This window comes from Vidua chalybeata, chromosome 4 (assembly GCF_026979565.1).
Source record: "Vidua chalybeata isolate OUT-0048 chromosome 4, bVidCha1 merged haplotype, whole genome shotgun sequence".
NCBI classification, from domain to species: domain Eukaryota; kingdom Metazoa; phylum Chordata; class Aves; order Passeriformes; family Viduidae; genus Vidua; species Vidua chalybeata.
In genome coordinates, this window is record NC_071533.1 from 11,168,659 (window position 1) to 11,190,848 (window position 22,190).

Genomic DNA, 22,190 nt, shown 5'->3' on the forward strand with positions numbered 1-22,190 from the left:
CCTACAGTGTGCTGAATACCCTTTTATTGAAGTTGTTTCTGCCTTCAAAATAAGTCTATGAGTACTTCAGGAACAGTTCTTATAGCTGGTGTCTTCTATAATACTTCAGTGTTACAATGACAGTCTGTTTTCTCTGAAAGGTACCTATGTGTCTCTTTTCCACAGACGTTTTATGATAAAATATCTTGGCATCAGCAAAACTTAAAATTAAAACAAAAATTGTTTTTAAAATTACCCATAATCTACATTTCCCAAACGTTTCCCAACTTCTTTTCATTAACATTTCCTAACCTTTCCTTTCTCTTTTTATACCCCAGTGACTCATGATTTTTTTTTTTTTTTTTGCTTCAAAGGGCAACTTTCAATCTGAAGGAGTAAGAACGCCCTCCACACACAGAAGGAATTTTTGAATAGTTGCTACACTCTTCAAAATCAAGTAGATTTGAATTTCCACAACAATTACAGAAATTTAGGCTCAATTCTCTATACTGTGGAAGCTGACCATGAAATAATGGTCACTATACTTTAAGAAAGTTTTGTTTTCTTTTCTGATTTTACAGTACAACCTTGGCTAACGAAAATGCAGAGACAGAATACTCTGAACCTATGAAACATGAAGAATAGCAATAAAAAAAGTTATTGAATCATCTTGACATGGCATCTGAGATTTGGTTCTTGCAGATGGAGCAAGAAGCATCATACAAGAAGTAGTTACCACATGAAAAGCAATTTCTCCACAGGTTTTGGAAAGTGAAACCTGGGGAAGGACATGAAAAGGTAAGCACATTATAAAGGCTGAAGGTGAAGCAGCAGCAGCATAGGACTGTGTTCACAGAAAAGTATTTTAAAATTGAATGGGTTGAGCCTGCAGCTTAAATCCTCTTGAGAAGAAGGTAGATCTAAGCTGGTATGTAGTTTGTCATGGGACCGAGTACAACACAGTTGAAACAACCCTCACAGAAAGGCTTAGAAAGCATGAAGGTGAATGGATTATGTGAAAAGATATCTGTGTTTAATTAAGTATAGGAATTGTATACGTGGTATATATTAGATCAGAATCATGCACACAAGAATGGATATACAAGTAGGGAGTTTGTCTTGCACTGGAATAGATAAAAGGTGGAGTGATCTTATTTAGAAAAGCCAGCATTTCCTATGTAGTTGCTTTGAAACTTCTACCACAAAGTGTAGGAAACTAAGGCACAGGTGGCCTCCTGCAAGGAAGGAGCAGTCTTACTTCTATTTACTCTTTTTCAAATTGCATGAAAAGATACTTGTCACAACTTTCAGTCAGGGACAGTCACCTTTGTTACTATGTTTTCTATCATAATTCTCTATCAGATTTTTCTGTGTTTTCTATTACAATGTAAGTCTCAGAGTTATCACCGTTTGCGGGCCACCCCGGACCATGTCCTGTAGGGTGAGCCGCGGGGTTGGCAACGTCACCGTCCCAGGTCCCATGAACCACTCCCCCAGTCGACGGTGCCCAGATGTAGTAATCCTCCTCACCAGGAACTAACAGAAGTGCACTCCGTGTAGAATTCCAACTCAGTTTTATTTGATGGTTGAATAGAGGGTCCACAGGGGAAAGATGAAAGTAGACTGGGAGGGAGGCAGGTGAAGCAGGAGGGAGACAAACCACAGGAGGAGGGATCCAGGGACAGAGCGCAGACTGACAGCAGAAACTGCAGCTGGAGCCAAGGGCCGACAGCCGAGAGTCTGGTGAGAACCCACCCACGGTGGGGGTACAAAGTATATAAACCGGGGGAAGGGGACAGGGTACAATTAACCAATGGGGACAGGGGCAGAAGGAGGAGTTGAGGTGGGGTGATATACATGTTACCAATGGTGTAACATGAGGGGAGTGGCTCTAACACAGGAGCCAATGGGGGAACGTGGAGAATAGAACTTTCTGGGCTGTGGGAGTGAGTCCCGGGTGACTGGCAGGTAGCTATTAACATGTGGGAGCAGGGAGCCTCAGAAAATCGAAACAGTTAAACTAAAGTATCCTCCCAAGGCATCCCAGGCCTGTTACCCTGAACACTGACTCCCACAACAGTTTTCCTTCTTGGGTCTGGAATTTCTCACTACACAGCACACAGTCCTGCAAGTGTTTATAACCCTCATTTGAAAAACTCACAGAACAAAATTCCGTAATTCTTATGTTAATTTGTGGGACTTTGAGACATTAGAGACATTTGGTTAAGAATATAAAACATTTCCTTCGTATTTCAGGTAGCCAGGGGTAGGGCCAGTGTGGGTTTCTGGGAGCTCTAGGCAAGGTCCAGGTCACTCCTGCAGACTGCAGCACTCCTGAGCCAGATGCTAATGCATTAAACAACAATCCTTGTCTGGCAAGACTCTACCAGGTAAATGATTAAATCAGGGGATGAGGAAAAAAATCTCACACATATGGAAAGACTAACCCACAGGTCATGTGCACAAAAAGGTTAGCACAGACAGATGTACTCTCCAAATGCCCTGCTTTCTAGTCCAGTGATATAATTAGCTTTTATTGCAGCATGGTAATGTGCTGGAGATGTGGTCAGGCATCTACTTTTCCACTTACTACCTTGACATCTCCTGCTTTTACTCTTGAACTTCTTGTTATTCCATAGCTTAACACTGATTACAAGCTGTCCTCTTAAAGTAATCAGCCTTCAAAACTTTTTGTAATTATTTTGAAAGTTTGAGTTTTAAATACTAATATGCACATATATAAAATTTATAGAACCATATCTGATAAAAATAATCAATTTCACAAAGTAATTTGCAATCATGCCACACTTTCTGCATATGGACCTATAGGAAAGTAGTGGAAACATGCATGGAAATATTTTCCTCATTCAAAAGTTCAAGTTGCTGGTCTTCAGCATGTGACATGTCCAAAATATTTTTTTTCCAAATTTGTCACATTCTCAAAATATTTTTGAGGTTTCCATTTTCATTCAAAGGAGATCAGCAGATTATCACACATGAGGGGTTGCCTGTGTTGCTCCCTTTGGATTGCCTCAGTTCCTCACATTTATATATTCATTCAGGCCCAAAGCACTTCCAAAATGCTATCTATTACCAGGGAGACATGTCACACACTTCAGAAGGATTTGAGGCTGGTATTTCAAGTGTGTATTTTGACTTCCAAAGAGGATAAAACTGTATGTATTAAACATTAGAGATGGAGCAGAACTTGAAAGTCTGAACTGTCTCAAAGCTCATGACTTTTCAAGATTCTGACATCAGTTAGTTTCTGATAGATTAGTAGCTCTCTCCAGCCCTGAAAATGTAAGTAAACTAGGGGTTTGTGTGAGATCTTTCAAGAGCCAGGTACTAAATTTATATATTTAATTTTACCATTTTGGAAAGTTAAGGAAGTTTGGTTTGTTTTTTTTTTTCCATCCTGAATTCATTCTTTTTAAAGTAATAATAATGTATGTATTGAGAGTGAGAATTCAATTATATAAAATGTTTTTAGCTCTTTTTTAATTCACTTTGCACTGTGAAAAAGTAGTCTCAAATTCCTGTTATCTGAGAAGTTTTTCTCTTCAAGTACAAAAATGCCCACTGTACTTTTAATTAGATGTGTAGTCTATAGTAAAGAAATAAAAAGGACATCACAGAGCACATTAACAGTGCACACAAAATGGTAGGATATAAATTAAACAGACTAAAACAGTGGCAAGGGGCTGATTAGGTCTTCAGAGGTTTTCATAATAGTTCTCTAAGCAGGGTTAACAAGGGAAAATAGAGACACATTTATTTTGTGTCTCCTTTACAATATAAGGACAACTTTATAAAACCCCATATTGTTGTACTTCACTAGCATTTAATAGCTTCATTCCATGTATCCATGGGAAACACCAAAATTTCAAAGTTTTAGATTAGTTTCTAGCAGCTTTGGTAAATTTCATAGTCTCTCCTAACATCTCAGCATCAGTAGCTGTAAACAAATGTCTAAATTTCCATATTATATCAAAACGTTCAAAATGTTATAGAGGAAAGTAAATTTCACATTACTACTGCATTTTTCTGCAGTAGTTCATAGGTGTCAGCAGGGAGGGAAATTCAATGCAGAACTGTTGTGTGGCTCCAGTCCTGTATTTCAATTGATAAAACTTTATACAGCATTGTCAGAAGGCAAAAGACTTCACTTAAGAAGCTTATCAGTAAACTATAATCTCAAGTAAGCAGAATTTATTAATGAGTCTGCCCTACACTGCAAGATACCTGGCATTATCAGACCCGGGGCTCTTATCATTAATTCTAAACTGATACTGTGTAGAATAAAGCCTTCACACACTCTTCAATTCAGAGCTATGGAATCAGTAAGTTCCACACAATTGTCCCTATCCAGCCTTCAGTTCAAAAATGTTGATATGAATAATCCCATGAACCCTGGTGAAAACTTCAAAATCCACATGCTATTGTTCTGAAGTATATTAAAAAGCCACAAGTGATGGGTAAAGATCACCTGTGTGTTTTGGGCACCTCACATGTGTCTGTACCTTCCTCATTCCTCCCTGAATGCAATACACCTGTACATGGGCATTGAGTACAGGCGACTTTTTTCTGGACTGTGACCCACTTCAATGGACAGACTCTCCAAAAAAGTGCTGGTGGGACACTATGCATCTGACCCATTTACCACCCAAAGTGAGAAAGTAGAAAGCCAGAAAGTAGAAAAAGAACGTAGTAAGTGAATTTATAGTCTGATCAGCATCCGGAACCATGCAAAGTAAGTGTTAAAAGTGTTATTAGAATAAAGACTTTCTGTTGATTAAAAAAACCTAACCAAATAACCAAACAGAAAACCCCCAAAAAACTCCCAAGCCCCCAAACTGAAGACTACATTAGTCAGAACAGAAAAATATGAAAGGAATTCCAGCACATTATTTTTTTCCTACAATAACTTAATCTCATTTAAAGCAGTATATTGATACATTTCAAAATAAATAAATCCAAGAAAGTTTAGAAGAGAGAAGTAAAAAATCTCAAGTATGTGGTGGAGAAAAAATCCACTTACGGTGTCTGAAGAAAGATTAAGATAACAAGGTGTGTTTATTTTTGCAAAAAAAAAAAAAAAAAAAAAAGACTGTGTATAGATGTGAATGTCTACATTTAAAAGTGTGATATACAGAAGAAAAGGATCAATTATTCTCATTAGCTAAAAAAAACAAAAGAAGATGTAGAAGGCTTAGCTGTAGGTGGCATATTTTAAGTTAAACATTTGGGCCAAACCAATATGTCTAAAAACTGATAAGCAGGGTAGGAAAGCGTTGTTGAAAGGCTGTGGTTTAGGCTTAACTTGACATTATTGAGACTAGTTTGCAAATAGTGATACATTTTGCAATGCAGATTGGCCAAGGTGTTCCACTAAGCCTGCCTTTCACACAGATGATTCACTGTTTGCAGTATCAACAGTTGCTTGAAGGGAGGAGATGGATATTAAAGGGAAGATGAATATTGGGAAAAAAAAAAAAACAACAATGGCAGTACAAGGTAGAATTGGTATGGATATTTCAAATTTTCCATCAGTTCAGCTTAAGGGATCTTTTCTTCTGAATCTGTATCAGATCATATGTATAAAATAATAGAGAAGTCCAGTATCCACAAAGCACACAAGTATAGTTTAGCAGTCACAGTATTAAAATGATAAACTGTTCTCAGCTTTCAAGTTATTAAAAAGCTGTATTACTAGGATCAGAAACCCTGCTAGCATCAGAAGTACCTAATCAACACGAGACTCCTATCTGCACTTAATACGGTAAATTATCAAACAATTTGAAGGTTCTCTTGCTGTCAACATTTTCAGCTGCTTGGTTTTCTTGTCAGGTGCACCTACGTTAAAAATATTTTGGTTGCTTGGGTTTTTTGGGTTGCATTTTGGGTGGTTTTTTTGGTTTTGTTTTTGTTTTGGTGGTGTTGTTGTTTGTTTTTAGGGTTTTTTTGTGTTTTTTTTTTTTTTTTTTTTAAACAAATGCTTCAAGTAAACTAGAAAGAATGAAGAACAGGCTGATAATTGACTTGCAGCTTCAAGTAGCTGCTCTAGAAATTTACTTTCATTTCATTGGCTACATGAAGTATACCTATATTAAGTATAATTATATTTCTCTGCATTAGAAAATGTACATCAGCTGCTATGGATGGATAACAGTTTATGTATATTCTTCAGCATTTGCCTAGCTGTAAAGGCTGGGATAATTGTCATCTAATTTGTAGCTCATATTGTTCAACCAGGCAACATAAAGAAGATTCTCAAACTGTAAAGGCAGTACTAAAATCATATAAACATGCATTACATGAGACAGGGAAAAAAATCTTTTGGCTCTCCTACTGATTTTGTCTAGGCTACACAAGGGCTCCTATCTGCTAGAAATATCTTTGAAAAACCTATAAAAACACGTTCAACTGTTCTTTGTAAAACTTGAAGCCTTAATTCAGACCTTAAGATGTTTTCTGCTGCTGTTTTCAATATGCCAATTATACTGTTTTCTATATGCAACTGGATGATAGAGAGTTGCATGACAACTCTCCAGGGAGACAGCCAGAAGGCAAACCATAATAGGGATCCAAAGTTTGCTCAACAAACCTTAACAGTGGTGAGTTACTTTTCTAAATTCTTTTTCTCACTCTGGAATAAGGAAGGCAAATGAGGATAGCTACTCTAAAAGGCAGCAAGAGCAGCATTGTGAAAACCAGTAACACTTGAGTAAATAAATTTATATAAGCACAGCTGAAAAGGACAACTTAGTAATAGGAATTTATTACACTTTAATGGTAAGGAAGAAGTCTTGATCTTAAGATGTCTGCTGTCCTCTATTTTATTTTCTTCCTCCCTACTCTTGTTTTGAAGTCATCAGGACTGATACTGCAGTTGCATATGCAAAGAGAAAAACGCAGGTTTGAGTAGTAATTCATGAAGATTCATTTTCCATTCAAGGTGTCTTACCATAGAATGCATATTCAATTATTTGTCTTTGTATGCAGTATCACGCCTCACAAGTAGGATGGATTTTCGAGACATTTGCAAATTGCTACATATGTATGCAGGCATATTTAAAGAGATGCTTCAATGCAATAGATTTGTCCCTAACAACAGCAATAAAATAGTCAAAATAATGTCATGGAATGACTATTTTATACCGCTTCCTTGCTTTTCGCCTTTTGCTGCTCTAATAATTACCTTTTCCCCCCTTCTCTACTTTGCTTCTCCTACAGCTTGCTTCTACTATTCTATCACTCAGTCACCTTACATGAAGAAAGCCAAGTAGTGAACTTAGAGTGCCCCTTCCCATTCCTTTGCCCTCAGACACACTTCTGCCTTCTCCTCACATCTCTTGCTTCAGTTATCTCCAGAACACTTCTGAAACAGCCCTTCCTTTGTTAGAAGCTCTGGAGATAGTTCATATAACAAGCAATAGGAAATTGTGTGAAACAGCCATCACCATATCTCTAAAGGTGACAGGTCTCCTGCACCTACATCTACGATCAAGAAAGAACCTAAGAAAAATCTGTTTGTAATCTGTTTGTGCCCTGATGGAACAGTGACTACAATCAGCATACAGTGATACACCATAATGGCAAGATTTACTGTGCCATTGTTAAAGATGAGTCAACATCCTGTTTGCACTCCTGCCTCTAATTCCCAGCAAGGCTATTTCATCACCTCTGCCAAGAAACTTCTCCAGTTTGGGATTTTGTCTCAGATTTATTTACCAGTTTGACATTCATACACCTCTGATGATCCAAAGAAACTGAAAATAGATAATCCCTAAATTGTTAAACTCCTTCAGTGAGGAAAACTGAATTTAAAGTGAGTACAAGAAATTTTCATCAAGAAAACAGAAAATGAAGAGGCTGGCTATATTTGTCTTCTCCGAGCTGCCACTGAAGTTCCCCCTGATAAATATGTTGTTTATAGATAATTAGTCATCTGACAGATACTTTTATAAGTAACTAGTAAACCTGCACTGTAGGTAATTGCTCATCCATAATAGTTTGTTATGTCTGGGGTGAGCCCAAACAGATGAAGCAAGGGGTATCTAAGCTGAAAATAAAGGTGTACTTTATCCTTATAATGCTTAATACACATTCAGAAGACTTGATTTGTAATTAATCATGTCAGTAATGAAAGTATAGTAAGTAACAAAGTGACAGTAGGTGGAATGCACAGTAAATGTCTTGTTAGTGGCGTATTTCTATATAGAAAGAAGACAATAAATACACACACATTCCAAACATGAAGCAGAACTAAGTTCAACACCTGCTTCAGAGAAATGCGTTTTCTACATGTTGGCATTATGGAAACACAAATACAGTGAGCAGCAATCAGTTTTCTGTATCAGTTTTCTTTCCCACAGACAGACTGATGATGTTACAGACATCCATGCTAAGAAGGACAAATCTCCAATCAAAGTATAAATAGCAGCATTAAAATTTAGATACAGAAGATATATCTGGCCATAATCTTTTCTGTGAGGAAGTCACATAGCAGTTTGATACATGTTGACTGCTACTGGAATGCAAAAATCAGTGCACCAGAAGCCCACTTTTTTTCTTTAGAATTCCCTCACTGGGTATAGTTAAGGAGTGCAGCAGCACTTCTTCGTGCAGAATTTCAGCTGTGTCAACCCTCAAGAACTAAGAAGACCCAAATATGTAGCTCCCTGTCCTTCATCTAAGTATGAGAGCAACCCAGAATGCATTGCATTATACTGTAAGATGTTCCAAGACTATTTTTATCTATCAGAAGTATACTACTTGAGTAACAAAACTAAGCAGTTCTTCAGGCATCAAGTTGCTCTCATTTTATCTTACTGCAATTTAGAGAAAAGACACCACCAAATAGCACCATAGTCTTGTTATAAAAAATAATCTTTGAAAAGCCCATTTTAGCCTTCCAAATATTTTTTACAGCTTCTTTTCAAAATTCTGTCCAATTCTCAACAACTAACTATAGTGAACTGTATTCCCTGGTATATTTTAACACACTAACTGTGGTCTTATTATTTTTTTTTCCCCTACCTGCCAAAACTGCAAAGAGAAGTAATTTGAGTAGATTGATGGTTTAACTGAGGTACACCTGAAATTTTATATGAAAAAGGCTTTAGGAATTACAAGCCTTCTATTTTTCTCTACAAGCCTCTGTCTTCTCTGCGTAAGACCATGCCTACAGCTGAAGATGCAGTTTATCTTCATGGTTACACCTGCAAAGAGTTACTTCTGAAGTTAAGTTTCTTCCACAGAACCTCCCTGACACCAGCAAACAGCCTCTTTTTGTGACCACACAGGAGAAAAGGCAGATGTCTCCACATGATTTCAAACTCCAATCTGTTGGTAAATGGTTTAATGCTGGCTTACGAGTCAGCTATGTTTTAACACAAAACATGTTGAGTATTATTGCACAACTCTAATTCAGAATTACATTGGAACTAGTGTCAGTGAAGACCTGAGCTAAGACCATATGGTTTGTGGTGTGTGTCTTATGTAACATTTGCATAACACTGAGGCGTGCTTGGTAGATGCTGGCCAGGGCCCAGCACAGCGTGGTAAGTTGCCCCTCTTTGGACTAGCCACAGAATATTTTTTGGACTAACCACAGAATATTTTTCATTTTCAAACATCTGACCACTTAATCAGGATCTTGTAGTTGTTTGGAAGCGAAGTTCCAGGCCTTTGGTGGTGAGAAATTCTTTAGGTATTTGCCTACATGCCATGTGGATCATACTCTTATGTAGTCTGGGTAATATTCTTAAGTTACTTGTTAATGTTGGGAATGTTGCTTGGGTTTTGTCTAAGAAATATCGAAATTTGTATTGTAACTACCCAAGAATGTTCAAGATACTGAGAAGTTGTTATAACAAGGGAGAGAATATCACAGAAGGTAGCAAAGGTGTCATTCTGTATTTCCTCCACAAAAACTTCTCAGAGGAAGAAGTCTTTGTTAATTGTTTCCATGAGACAGTACTGGAAGTACACTGATGGCTTCAGTGCAGAGGCCAAACACCAGATTAAGCCTGAGGTCAGTATTTTAAAAAACAAATTTCTCAGGCAAAACATCACTAACAACCACAGAGCACAGCAAACTGCAAAAGCCAACAGCAATCTTTAACATGTACAGCAAAATACCCAAGCACAGGGCAGACCAATAAATATTGAGAGCAGATGAATCAACATCGTGACCTGAAATCTTTAACAGACAAAAATGCCTCCTAATATGCTCTGCTCAGTCTGATATTATCAAATCCTTTGAACCAGAGTGCCTAAAAGGACTGTCATGGTTTAACCCCAGCCAGCAACTAAGACCTATGCAGCCCCTGGATCACTGCCCTGCCCCCGAAAGGATTGGAGGGGGTGGGAGGTAGAGGTGTGAAGGAAAGATTTTGAAGAGTGAGAAGTGAGAAAACTCATGGTTTGAGAAAACAGTAGCTTAATAATTGAAATAAAATAGTACTAATTATAAATTGTAGTGAAAAGGAAAATAAGACAAACCATGCAAACAGACAATTTCTCACCACTAACAACCTCATGCCCAGCCATCCCCAGTCAGTGGCTCCCCAACCACCTTCCCCTTTGTTTTAAATGCTGAATGACACTGTGTGTTCTTGACAATCCCTTGGGTCACCTGCCCATCTGCTTCCCTTTCCCAATGTCTTCTGCATCCCCAGACTTCTCAGTGCTGGGGTGAGGTGAAATGGCTTGACTCTTGTTCAAGCACAGCTCAGCAATAACAAAAACATCCCTTTATTATCAACCCTGTGTTCAGCACAAATCCAAACACAGACCCACAGCAGCCACTCTGAAGAAAACTAACTACCAGTCAAAACCAGCACAATTTCATACTCTGATTTTTTATTAATATAATGAGAAGTGTCATCTTGAAAATGACAATTTTTTTATACACAATGTAAAGGTATATAATTAATATGTAGGTAAAAGTTGGCACAGAATTAAAAAAGTAGAAAGTATGGGCAAATAGAGACCTTTTGTATAAGGTATGGGCAAATGGAGACCTTTTGGCCTTGCTTTTGGGTGGGTGGGTGTGTGTGTGTGTGTTTCTAGTAGCAATTAGAGAAAAAGTCTACATTTTACAACAGTATCATAAGGCACAGGATAATCTTAGCCAATTAGTCTGTAAGCAAACACAGAATCACAGAATCAATTAGGTTGAAAACAATTTTTGAGATCATCAAGTCCAACCTAACACCACCTAACACACCCTGTCAAATAGACCATGGCACTGAGTGCCCCATCCAGACTTTTCTTAAACCTGTCCCTCCAGGGACAGTGACTCCACCACCTCCCTGGGCAGCCCATTCTAATGCCTAATCACCCCTTCTGTGAAGAAATTCCTCCTGATGTACAACCTAAGCCTCTCCTGGTGCATTTTATGGCTGTGTCCTGTTGCTGGTTGCCTGGGAGAAGAAACTGACCCTCACCAGTCCTCATTTCTTCAGCCTCCTTTCAGGGAAATGTAGAGAGTGCTAAGGTCTCCCCTGGGCCTTTCTGCCTTTTTCTACCTCAAATTATATCATCATAGAGCATTATGACAGACTCTGCTATTTCAACATGGCTAGCGAGGCAATCCAAAAGGTCTCACTTTATCCTCAATTCTACCTGTGTGTGGGAGTGTTTGATACAGCAAAGACAACATGGCCCATACTGTTCCATAATGCTGTTAAGTGACAGCAAAAGTAGATGAGAAATGTCTCCCAAAATTGAGAACTGGACTCTAGGACTCTTCATTTCTTTTTCATGGTCATTTCGCACTTATTTCGCTGAGATGGTTATCACAGCAGGACTGCATCGTATCCTTACAAATTACCATCAAATTTGACCAAAAAAAAAAAAAAAAAAAAAATCAGTGGACTAAAAAAAAAGGAAAACACAGTCTAATAATACAACTATTGAGGACATGCCCAGACAACCCATTAGAGATTAGTTTCCCATAGACGTGCTTTAATTGTGCATCCTCAGCTTTGTTTTTATTTAATTTCCTGATTCTATTGTCTGAATTGCAGAAGCACTGAGGTAAAATACAATGCTAAACTGGTACACTACATTAATTACTGCATGTGAAAAACTCTGGAACTACACTAAAGTTGGCCAAAAATGTCGGTAAATAAATTAAAAATCGTCTTAAGTATAAAACATAATTGATAAGTAACTATCAAGGTGAAGGTCAAGCACTGTCCTAGAAAAAACATAACAAAGGAAAATATTTTATTTATATGAAATGAAATAAAATATAATATAAAATAAAAATATTTTATTATATGAAATTTTTATTTCACTAAAAGATTATACAATCCTTTCTCATCACATGGTATTGCTGAGACAAAAGATAACAGTGGCTGGTATTCCCATAAAAGTCTATCAAACACGTACACATATGGAGTAGGTTAAGGCTGTGCAGGCAGCCTCCATTTTAACTCCTCATAAATCTGAGACTGGTGACTTTGTAGCCTCAGGAATGTGCCTTGAACAGCCTAACACATGTATGTGCATGCAGGTTATTTATGTTATCTGTGAAGGGAGCATATATGATCTCAAACTCCAACATAACCATTGTGCACTCAGGCATTTACAAGCAGTGGAGCAATATGTAACATTTTATACAGAGGTGTTTGGAGAATTCCAGGGAATTCCTGTATAAACAAACACACACCCACTGGTAAATGTTTTTAAATCACAAACCATTAAACTACATTTAATAAGATAAGTAAAATTGCATCAATATTCAAGCCACAGTTATTAGAAATAAAATTTAACGGTCAGATTTTTTCCATTTCTTGAATTATCCAGAATATCTTTCTTGTTATACTACTAAAATCAGTGATCCCTGTTTTTTTCAGATACATGAGTGATGATTTTATCTTGTAAAAGCCTGATTGTTGTTTTCCTAAAAAACATCCTTGAAATTTAAGTTCACCTCTCATAATGAATCACAAGATTTGATTTTATATCATCAGTCATCTAATTGTCATTTACCTGTTTCATTCTCAGGCTATGTTTAAAATGTCAAACAGCAATAATGAGCAGGATCACTGCTTCAGGGCACTAGGCAAAGCAGTTAAAGGTCAGTTTAGATTATAGATTGTTCCACAGTTCACCATGTATTTGTACATACATACACACACAAACTCAGTTTATAAAATCCATAGCAGAATTTTAGGCAAGTCCTGAACTTCTTAAAAGAAGCCTTCAGAGACTGGAACAGGTGTATTTTTTCATAGGTAGGTTTGAATGACAAATATATAAGCTGCTATCATTTTAAATTATACTACACAATGCCACAATGTAAATGACAAAGTACAGAGTTTAATTTGAAGAGCTCAGAAGTTATAACAACTTATATTGATCTGAACAGAATGGTTTTCTGGGGCATCCTTTGTGCATTCGATATGTTTCTCCTGGCTGTACCCCTATGGAAATTAAGGGCTTTTTCCACAAGGTCCTCACCAACCCAGTTTTATCTTTGCCCCATTTTGTATCAGAGTAATTGAAGGTAGTCCACCTCTATAGCATTTTTTTTTTTTTTTAGTATTGAGGTAAAAAACAATTCAAAATTCCTGAGGTCATTAATTAATTTACAAGTAAACTAACTTCTAGAATACTAAAATAAAGCATAATTCTTCCCTTAATAATAATCCAAGAGAATCCATATGCCCAGCTTGTCAAATGTGATGTCCTTGTTTTGTACATTCTAGAAGGCATAGAACATATTTACAGAAAGTGCTATTTTCCACAGCTGATTTGCAAGTTCAGATACAAAAAAAGAAAGCAAACTTTCATATTATCATTTGACGCATATTGTTATTACTAATCATCCTATGCTACAATAATATTATGGATTGGGATCAAATAGTTTTCTAACCTAATTGATATTTTGTATTATAATCTATGATTTTTTTTCTAACCCAGGAAGAAAATTTTTGTTTAACAGCCTCCATCTAAGATTCATAGAAAGACAAACACAGATCCTGAAATCAAAGTGTTGCACCAATATGACAGAAACTTGGATGGTGTTGGAGGTGAAATCAAGGCCTAGCTTTAGACTCTAATCTGCAGATACACACATCTTGGTTCATCTCCCTGTGTTCTCTTTGTGGCCACAAGACAAGAGAAAAAGGACTTAATTTCATTTCAAGGTTTATTTAGCTACAGAACTAATACCTCAAATAAAGATTGCTCATGGCATGGTATAGACCTATTTTTTTCCACTGATCCTACAGGAAGTTTTAAGCAACCACTTTCATTGTAGAAATCGCAGCTGATGTAAAATCTGTTTAATCAAGAAGGACAAATAAGTCAAAAGACGGATAGAGATATTTTGAGCAAGTTCTCTCCATCAACTGAAAAATAAAATTAGAATATAAACAAGCAGCAGTGGGAATACCAGTGGCAATGATTTTCCCATTTGAGTCCCAGATACTTTGTTATGAACTGAAAAAAAACTCTCAAATTAAGTATAAACATTACATAATCCTCATGCTCTCTTTGTTTGGATTCCTCAATAAAAAGTGGCATGCGAGAATTGTAGGTGAAAAACTATTAGATAATTGAAATTATAGACTGCATCATTGGTAAAAGCAATTTAACTTACATCATATGGATTAAGGGCAAAAATTTAAAAGTTATTTTCAGATGGAAAAACCATATTCCAATAATGTTTGGTGTGGCTTTTATAGTTTGTAAAGTGAGGTCTGTCAGACAAAAATCTGGCTTATCCTGAGAGATCTCACTTCAACAGTAAGACATATACTGGCAGCTGGGAGATGCCAGAGCAGTGTTAACCCTGTGGTACCAAAATGACAGCAAGGAAGCTTGTCCTTTTTGGGTTATCTGATGGGTTAACAAACAACAGATAAGCTCTTGTGAGGGATGAGACACCCTGCTACACTTTTGAACAAATCAAAGAGGAGATTGTTCATGCAGCAGCCCTTGGATGGTTCAGTAGAGGACAGGATGTGAAAAATGTGTTTTACACTGCAGCCAGGGAGCATGGTCCCTCCTGGTCCTTCCTTCCTGGGATTTCTGGCAAAAAGTACTCATGGAGACTTGAGAGCAGATCCTATGGTTCTGCAGTTGGGGATACAAAGGATGCTGAATGACTGCCACTGTTTGCCACAACTACCATGGACAAGGTGTATGGACTGCTCCAGATAAACCAGTCGTAGGCTCCTGATGCAGCAACCAGATGACACCACTCCAGCCTTCCTGTCCTGGAAGACCTCTAAGATGGATAAAACCCAGTCATTGACTGAATGAACTCAAGAGACGTCTTGGAGGGAAAGCTATTGACTGTGGAAATGTTACAGTTTGTTGCTTGTGTCTATATGTATATATAAATATAGCTAGAAATATAGCTAGAAGGTACAGGATTTGGGCATTAAACAAATAGTGTGGAATAAGGGGTGGGTAATGTCATGGCTCTGGCCACTATGGGGCTAATTTTTGCAGTTGCCAGAAGGGACATACTTAGGCACAGAGGGTATTTTACACAACCTGTGGTCATTTTCTGGGGACAAGGGGTGGTTGAGCATGATGAAAGGAGAAGTCAGGTAACATCAGGTCCCTCTGTTATCAATATTGTAGTTGTTCCTTTGCTGTTTCCAGTAAACTGTTCGTATCTCAAACTGTAGTCTTTGACTTTTGTGCCTTCAATTCTCCTCTCCAGCCCACTGCAGGGGAGAGGGAAAGGGGATGAGGGAGTGGGCAAGCAGCACCTAGTTTGGAGTGCTTTGGTGCGAACATAAATTGGGGAATGCCATTCCTAAACCACAACAGTTATATAACATTGCTCTATATTCTGTCTATATTGTACAACTATCATACAGTTGCAATCATCCAAAACAAAAAAAAAAATCATAGAACAAATCAGTACCTTCAAGAAAGAAGAAGCCTTAAGCTTTTCTGAAATGTATCTTGATAATTTCAACCCATTACATTGTTACATCATTTAAAGGTGTAGTTCAGCAAGACCAAATTAACTCACTGAGGACTTACCTGGTTTTGCAAAAACTAATTTACAGCTGATAAAAGTCTGTGAACCTGGACATTCTAAGCTTTCACTTATGAATGAATGATATACACATTAAAAAAATAAAAAAGAAAAAAAAAAGCTTATTTTTCTGTTTTTATGCTGTTTGTTTGTGGGTTTGTTGAGGTTCTTTCTTGGATCTGGGTTTTTAAAAATATGCTTCACGTTCCCAAGCTAGAATAAAATAAGTGGCAGCTTCTGCTACCTGCAGTGGTGTGATGTAACATGAACACAAAGCCATCACACTGCCTGACACCATTCATAACAAGGGTAGTCTGTGCTGAGAGGCCCTAGAGTGAATCTGAGGGTTGTGTTAGGCCTGGATTAACCTACACTGACAACTGCATGTAGAAAGCTAGGGAAATATCTGTTTATACCTGGCTCAGCCACAGTCAGGGCCACATTGCTCAGGCAATAGCTTTTATAAATAATTAAACCTGTAAAAATTATTCTTTATTATCCCCAAAAGATATTCAGTTTAGTATCCTTTCTGAAATTGCACACTATAATATTTTGACTTCAAAACAGCTGAAAAAACAAAGAACATACTATTCTCATCCACATTCCCAAAAAAGCAATTGGATGCTCTGCTCACCCCAGATTTCCTGAGCATAGGCCATTCTTCATTTAAACTAACCTTATTAAATTATTATAGGGAAATACTTCTGAATAATAATAAATGAAACCATTATGTTTCAGCATAGAACACTTTTTTGTTCTTGATAAATATGCAGCATTAGCAACTACAAAGTCATTACACGTTTTATTGTTTATGAAAGCTAAGGATCGAAGGCAGTCTCTAAATGACAAAGGAATCTGTTGAGAACAGATTTCAAAGAGCAAAGGTAGTGCCAGGTGCTTATATCCATCATGTAACTGATAAGGATGTATTGTAGCCACTGACCCAGTTGTTAAATTAGTCTTTAGAGTAAAATGCATTTATAATCAGTTAGAAGCCAAATTCTATAAGGGGAATTAATTCTCCTTTATTAAGAAAGGATTGATGTCTCGACTCTTCATTTCTGGAGACTATTCTTTTTTAATAAGGCTATTCCTTTTCACATGCAGGTTTATGTGAGCATTTTCATCCCGAAACAGTATTATTCAAAAATGTACAAACATGAGCAGTCCACAAAACATAAAAGAGCAAGACTGGTTGAGAGAACAGACCAAGCATCTCCCTTAAGTGACTAAGTACCCAAAGATATCTCTCATTTTTGTCCATTGCAGGAGTGCCTCAGCCCAAATGCCAGTGGTTTAATGACTAGGCAAAGCTAATTCCAAAGCCTGGATATACCTTTGGTTACCTCCAAGCTCTGTAATTCCCACAGCAAGGCTGCAGGTCTGACCCCAGCAAGCACATGGCCAGGCTGTGGCTGGAGCTCACTGCAGCTCCCACCAGCCTGTCAGCCCAGATCTCCTTTCCTTCTAGCCAGGTCTTTCTTTGGTATGGATCCATGAGGTAACCTGGGATATGTGTCTGGGGGGAGGAGTGTGCCAGCTCCTGACCCTGGAAGCGCACAACATGCAGTTGTTTCCAGGTTGCACCACGGATGAGATTAAAGCAGGGTGAATTTCTCCCCGCAGTGCAGTTACGAGACTGTGAAAGCAGTCTGATGTGCTGGGACCTGATTTCAGGAGTATTTCTGAATTTTGTCCAGCAGCTATTTAATAACATACATAAGCAGTTCTGAAAAAGCCTATTACTCAAAGCCAAACTTGCAGTTTGTGGCCAAGATCTCCCTTTTGCTAGCTTAGAAAGTCATCTTTTGCCTGATGCCTCTCTTGGCCTCATGAACACTGCACTGCTTGCTGAGGACAAGACAGTTTCTGCAGTTACAAGTACTCACTGCTTAGAAGTTGGCAATATCCACCAGGGCAGATGACAGTCTCACCTGTGAATATCTTGCCCAGAAGAATGAGCCAAGACCCCAACAAAGAAATGCAAAACTTCTTCGGAAGAACCTTCCCACAGCAAAGTCTAAAGAATTACTCTGTATAGCATCAGCGTATTCTGATCTAAGTAGTCCTGAATCTGCACTTCTTCCTTATACAAACAGTTTAATTGTTTCCTGTGTTAAAATCTCCCCATGAATGAAAAGAATCAGGGCAAAATTACTCCAGGAATACACAAATCCAGCAGCTGAATCCAACAGAAAAACTGTTTTCATAAGCCTGTCAGCACCCTGCAAATTGTTGTTTAAGTGTTAGGATATACAAGAGTTACTTTGCTGCTTCTCCACTTTCTTTGTAAAATAAGTCCACAAATAATCTCCACTGTGATGCTTAAAAGCAGTTTATCTCCAATTCATATACTAGTTCTTTGATAGCATTTTGTCACACCCTTCAAAAAGGCTGTTTGCTTTTGATATATGCAAATCCTAAATTGTTGGCTTCGTTCATGTCACCTGCTTGGGGAAGTGTATGAAGTGTTGCATTAAAAAATGGAACATAGGCATATATTTTCAGCAGCTGACTAGAATAAAAAGAGACCAAAATTGCTTTCTTACACAATATTCTACAAACACCAAGCAGTGCTAAGTCCTGATGTTCTCCTACATATAAGTTACTGAAGTATTAACTAACGACAACTGGCTGGATCATTTCAAGTCAAGTGTGTGTATAAAAAAGTTACCCAGCTATCCTGAGAACATAACTATCTCCATTTATTCCACTTTTAGGGAGTCTCATATCCCCAGTGATTTCTTTAAAGTGTAAGGAAAAAACAGTAACTACTATATACTTTGATAAGAAACATAGGATTTCATATTTGGACATTATATATTGATAAAAATATTTTATATCAATACATGCACATTAAAGGACAAAACATCTATTGTAAATTTTAATACATACATATATATATTTCAATCTATAGTGTAGAACAAAAAAGTAGTCAAAAGCAGAAGCAGTTCCTCTCTTCACACTCAGGATTTTTGTTGTTCTTTGAGTGCACAGTGTTCTGAACACACCTCTGTGTATCCTCTGTCCTTTTCCACAGTTTAGCTTGGAAAAATGTATTATAGCTGAATTTCAACAGAAATATAGCTTATTAATATTTACTATCCAACTGTAGACTTACTTCTTTTGTAGAAGTGTAGAAGGGTTTTCCCTAGTTTGTCTCAAATACTAGCATTCAAGTTCCCTTTACCTGTCAAAGGCACACAAATAAAGGGGCAGAAAATACATCTTGCAGAGAAGTTGCTACATTTGCATGAAATGCAACACTGAAAATATGAAATACCCTACAGAATCCTACAACCCCAAAACAACAAAGGATAATTCAAAACTTAGTTGTCCAAGGAGAAAACAGCATAGTGTTGTTGAACAGGATAAATGTCACAAAAGAGTGTAAAACTTTCAAATGAGCAAGTTCATTCCACGACAATATACAACTATAAAAATCTGGGAATTAATTTTTTGCAAAGACATTAATCTCTGTGACATACCTTACAGATAAATCTTTAGACCTATGAAGTCTGTGAAGTTGCCAATGTAATAAGCAGGCCCCTGCATACAGGCACTAAAACATACCAGCTAGCTTTAGTTGTGTCATTCTTTAGAGCAAGGAGGGATCTCCAAACAGATCCAGGTGTTCTTTTACTATACAATTTTAGTTATTGCCTAGCCCTCTGGCTCACAGCAGCCTGTATTCTTCCAGGGGAAATCAGGTCCCAGCCACATGCTACTCAACATTCAGAACACTGAAAATGGACCTGAAAAAGTGGTAATGTAAGTTGCTGTATTCAGTGATCTTCAGTGACAGCTGACCCAGAATTCCTTGGATGCCTTTTGTTTCAATATCTGGTGAGATAAAAGATCATCACATCCTGCTACTGATACTGTCTCCATTAACATCTTGATTCTGTGTGTGTTAGGAAGAGCCGCTGGCAGAAACCCAGCACACTGCAGGTAGATGAATTATCTTCAAAACTCACCTCCACACAAGTGGCACTTGACTCTGCTAGTATACCATATTTAAAATGCAGTTGAAACCATGACACACCATCAAGCCCAATTACAAGAGGGTTTTAAACTTGTCAGACTACAAACCCAACAGGCAAACCTGGCAAGTTGGTGTAGGGCACAAGTCACTGTTACATTCTGGTTTACACAAGTGGACACGTGTTTGCTCTTTCCCAGGGTGCACATGACAAGGAAGACACTGGATTCCTGAGCAGTATATTGGAGAAGTTTGCACAGACCTTAAGCTATTCCAAAGGTATCATAAGCCCCCTGCACCTGCATTCTGTTTTTCTGCACCCTTTTATGTGTGTCAACATAAGAAAGGTTTGCACACAGAGAGTTAAAGCACTGTGGTGACTTGGAGAGTTTGATGCATCACTAGATGCCTTACTCTGAGAAAATCCTGATCTGCTTGCCAAGGCTGCCCTTCTGGATACCCGGAGAGCATTCACAAATAAAATAAAGAATTCATAGAGCAGACTGCAGGTACAGAAAGATTGGAACCTCTGGCAGGACAAAATTGGCAGCTTTCTTGCCACAGCAGAACAACTCTGAAAAATCAAACACACACAAAAAGCTGCATCAGTGAAAATGTCACACTCAGTATGTTTGATCATGAGCTGCAAATTTGCAATAATGCTTCTGGATTCCTACATAAACAAATCTAAACCCCTTCTTAATAAGAACAGGCACAATATTCTAGAAGGAAGGTGCCTGGAGTGTATGTAGGAAACAAAAGGAAGCAAGACTTATATTCATGCTTACAAGAGCCACATAATATTAAAGACTTAGCAAGTGCTACAGTTTCTATCATGTGTTGTCACATATTTGTGGTAGACTAACATGGGAAGAAATAGCAGCAATTTATCCTTAATAATACAAAATAATATAACCTGCCTAAAGGCAGAGTCACTGTAGTAAACTTCAACAAAAACAAAACAAACAAAAAAACAAAACACATAAAAAAACCCTAAAAAAAAAAAAAAAAAAAAAAAAAAAAACAAATGCAAAACCAAAAACAAAGCCAGAAATGTTATTGTGATTCACTTTGAATTCACAGAGAATTCTAATCAGAGTGTCATACACACAGTCACAATCCAATCAATTCCCACAAGACCCATGGTGGGCATTTTAGGGCACTGAGTAATTGGTATAAAGGTAAAAAAAATAAAGGAAAAATAAAACACACAAACACACAACTCCTCCTGACCCACCCCTCAATCCCCCTGAAGAAGGCAAATCCCAGAAGCAAAATAAAACTATTACGTTTAGACTCAAAGCCTCCAGTATATCAGAACTTTGTGAACTCACTTGGTAAGGTTCAAAGCACAGGTCAGCTGACAGGCCTCCCTGGTACATTGAGAATAAAGAGACCCATTAAATAAGACAAAAGACAGTTCCAAGACACAGTTCCAGCACCCATCATTTTGAGTGCACACTGTTCCCTAAACCTAATTGCCTGAAAAGAGCAATAATGTGTTGAGATAGCCATTGCAGGGCCATGTAGCCACCTCACCATCCTGAGCCACCTTCAAATCCTGCAGCAGCAGCAGAGGAGAGGCAAGGACCAGCACAGTCAGCAATCAATCCTTCAGGTTGGCATGATGTACCCTTGCAATAATGGGGAGCATAAAAAGACTTTTTTTGCACACTAATGGCCTACCTCTGGGCACACATATCCCCATTTATTTAACAGCTGGATGGTAACGTGATAAGCCAAACTATATAATGTATTGAAGGTAAGTAACACAAGCGGAGAACTCTGAGGGGATATAAGCTCACTACTGTTACCTTGGAGAGTTTGGCAACAGAAATTTATTTCTGTGAAATCTGGGTGGGGGGTAATTAGGTTTTTCCTTTTGTAATCTGATATGGTGGTTAAAACAGTTTGTTCATGGGACCTCACCTCAGCTGCTTAAGATTCAGCCTCTTTAAGGGCTGGTTAAAAGGAAAACCAAGTAAACTCCTTCACTTGTGGATCCAGATGATATGGTATTGGAAGCCAACAGGCTTCCTACTACACTTGCAGAACTCACTACATTTGTTCCAGAAGAATATCACATCTGTTACCATAGGAACTGCTTATTTTGATGGGGCAATACAAGCAAGAGATTGACAAAAGGGGATAATTGAAGGAAAATGTGGCGTAAACAAACACAATGAAGCACAGTAAATGTGTTATTGT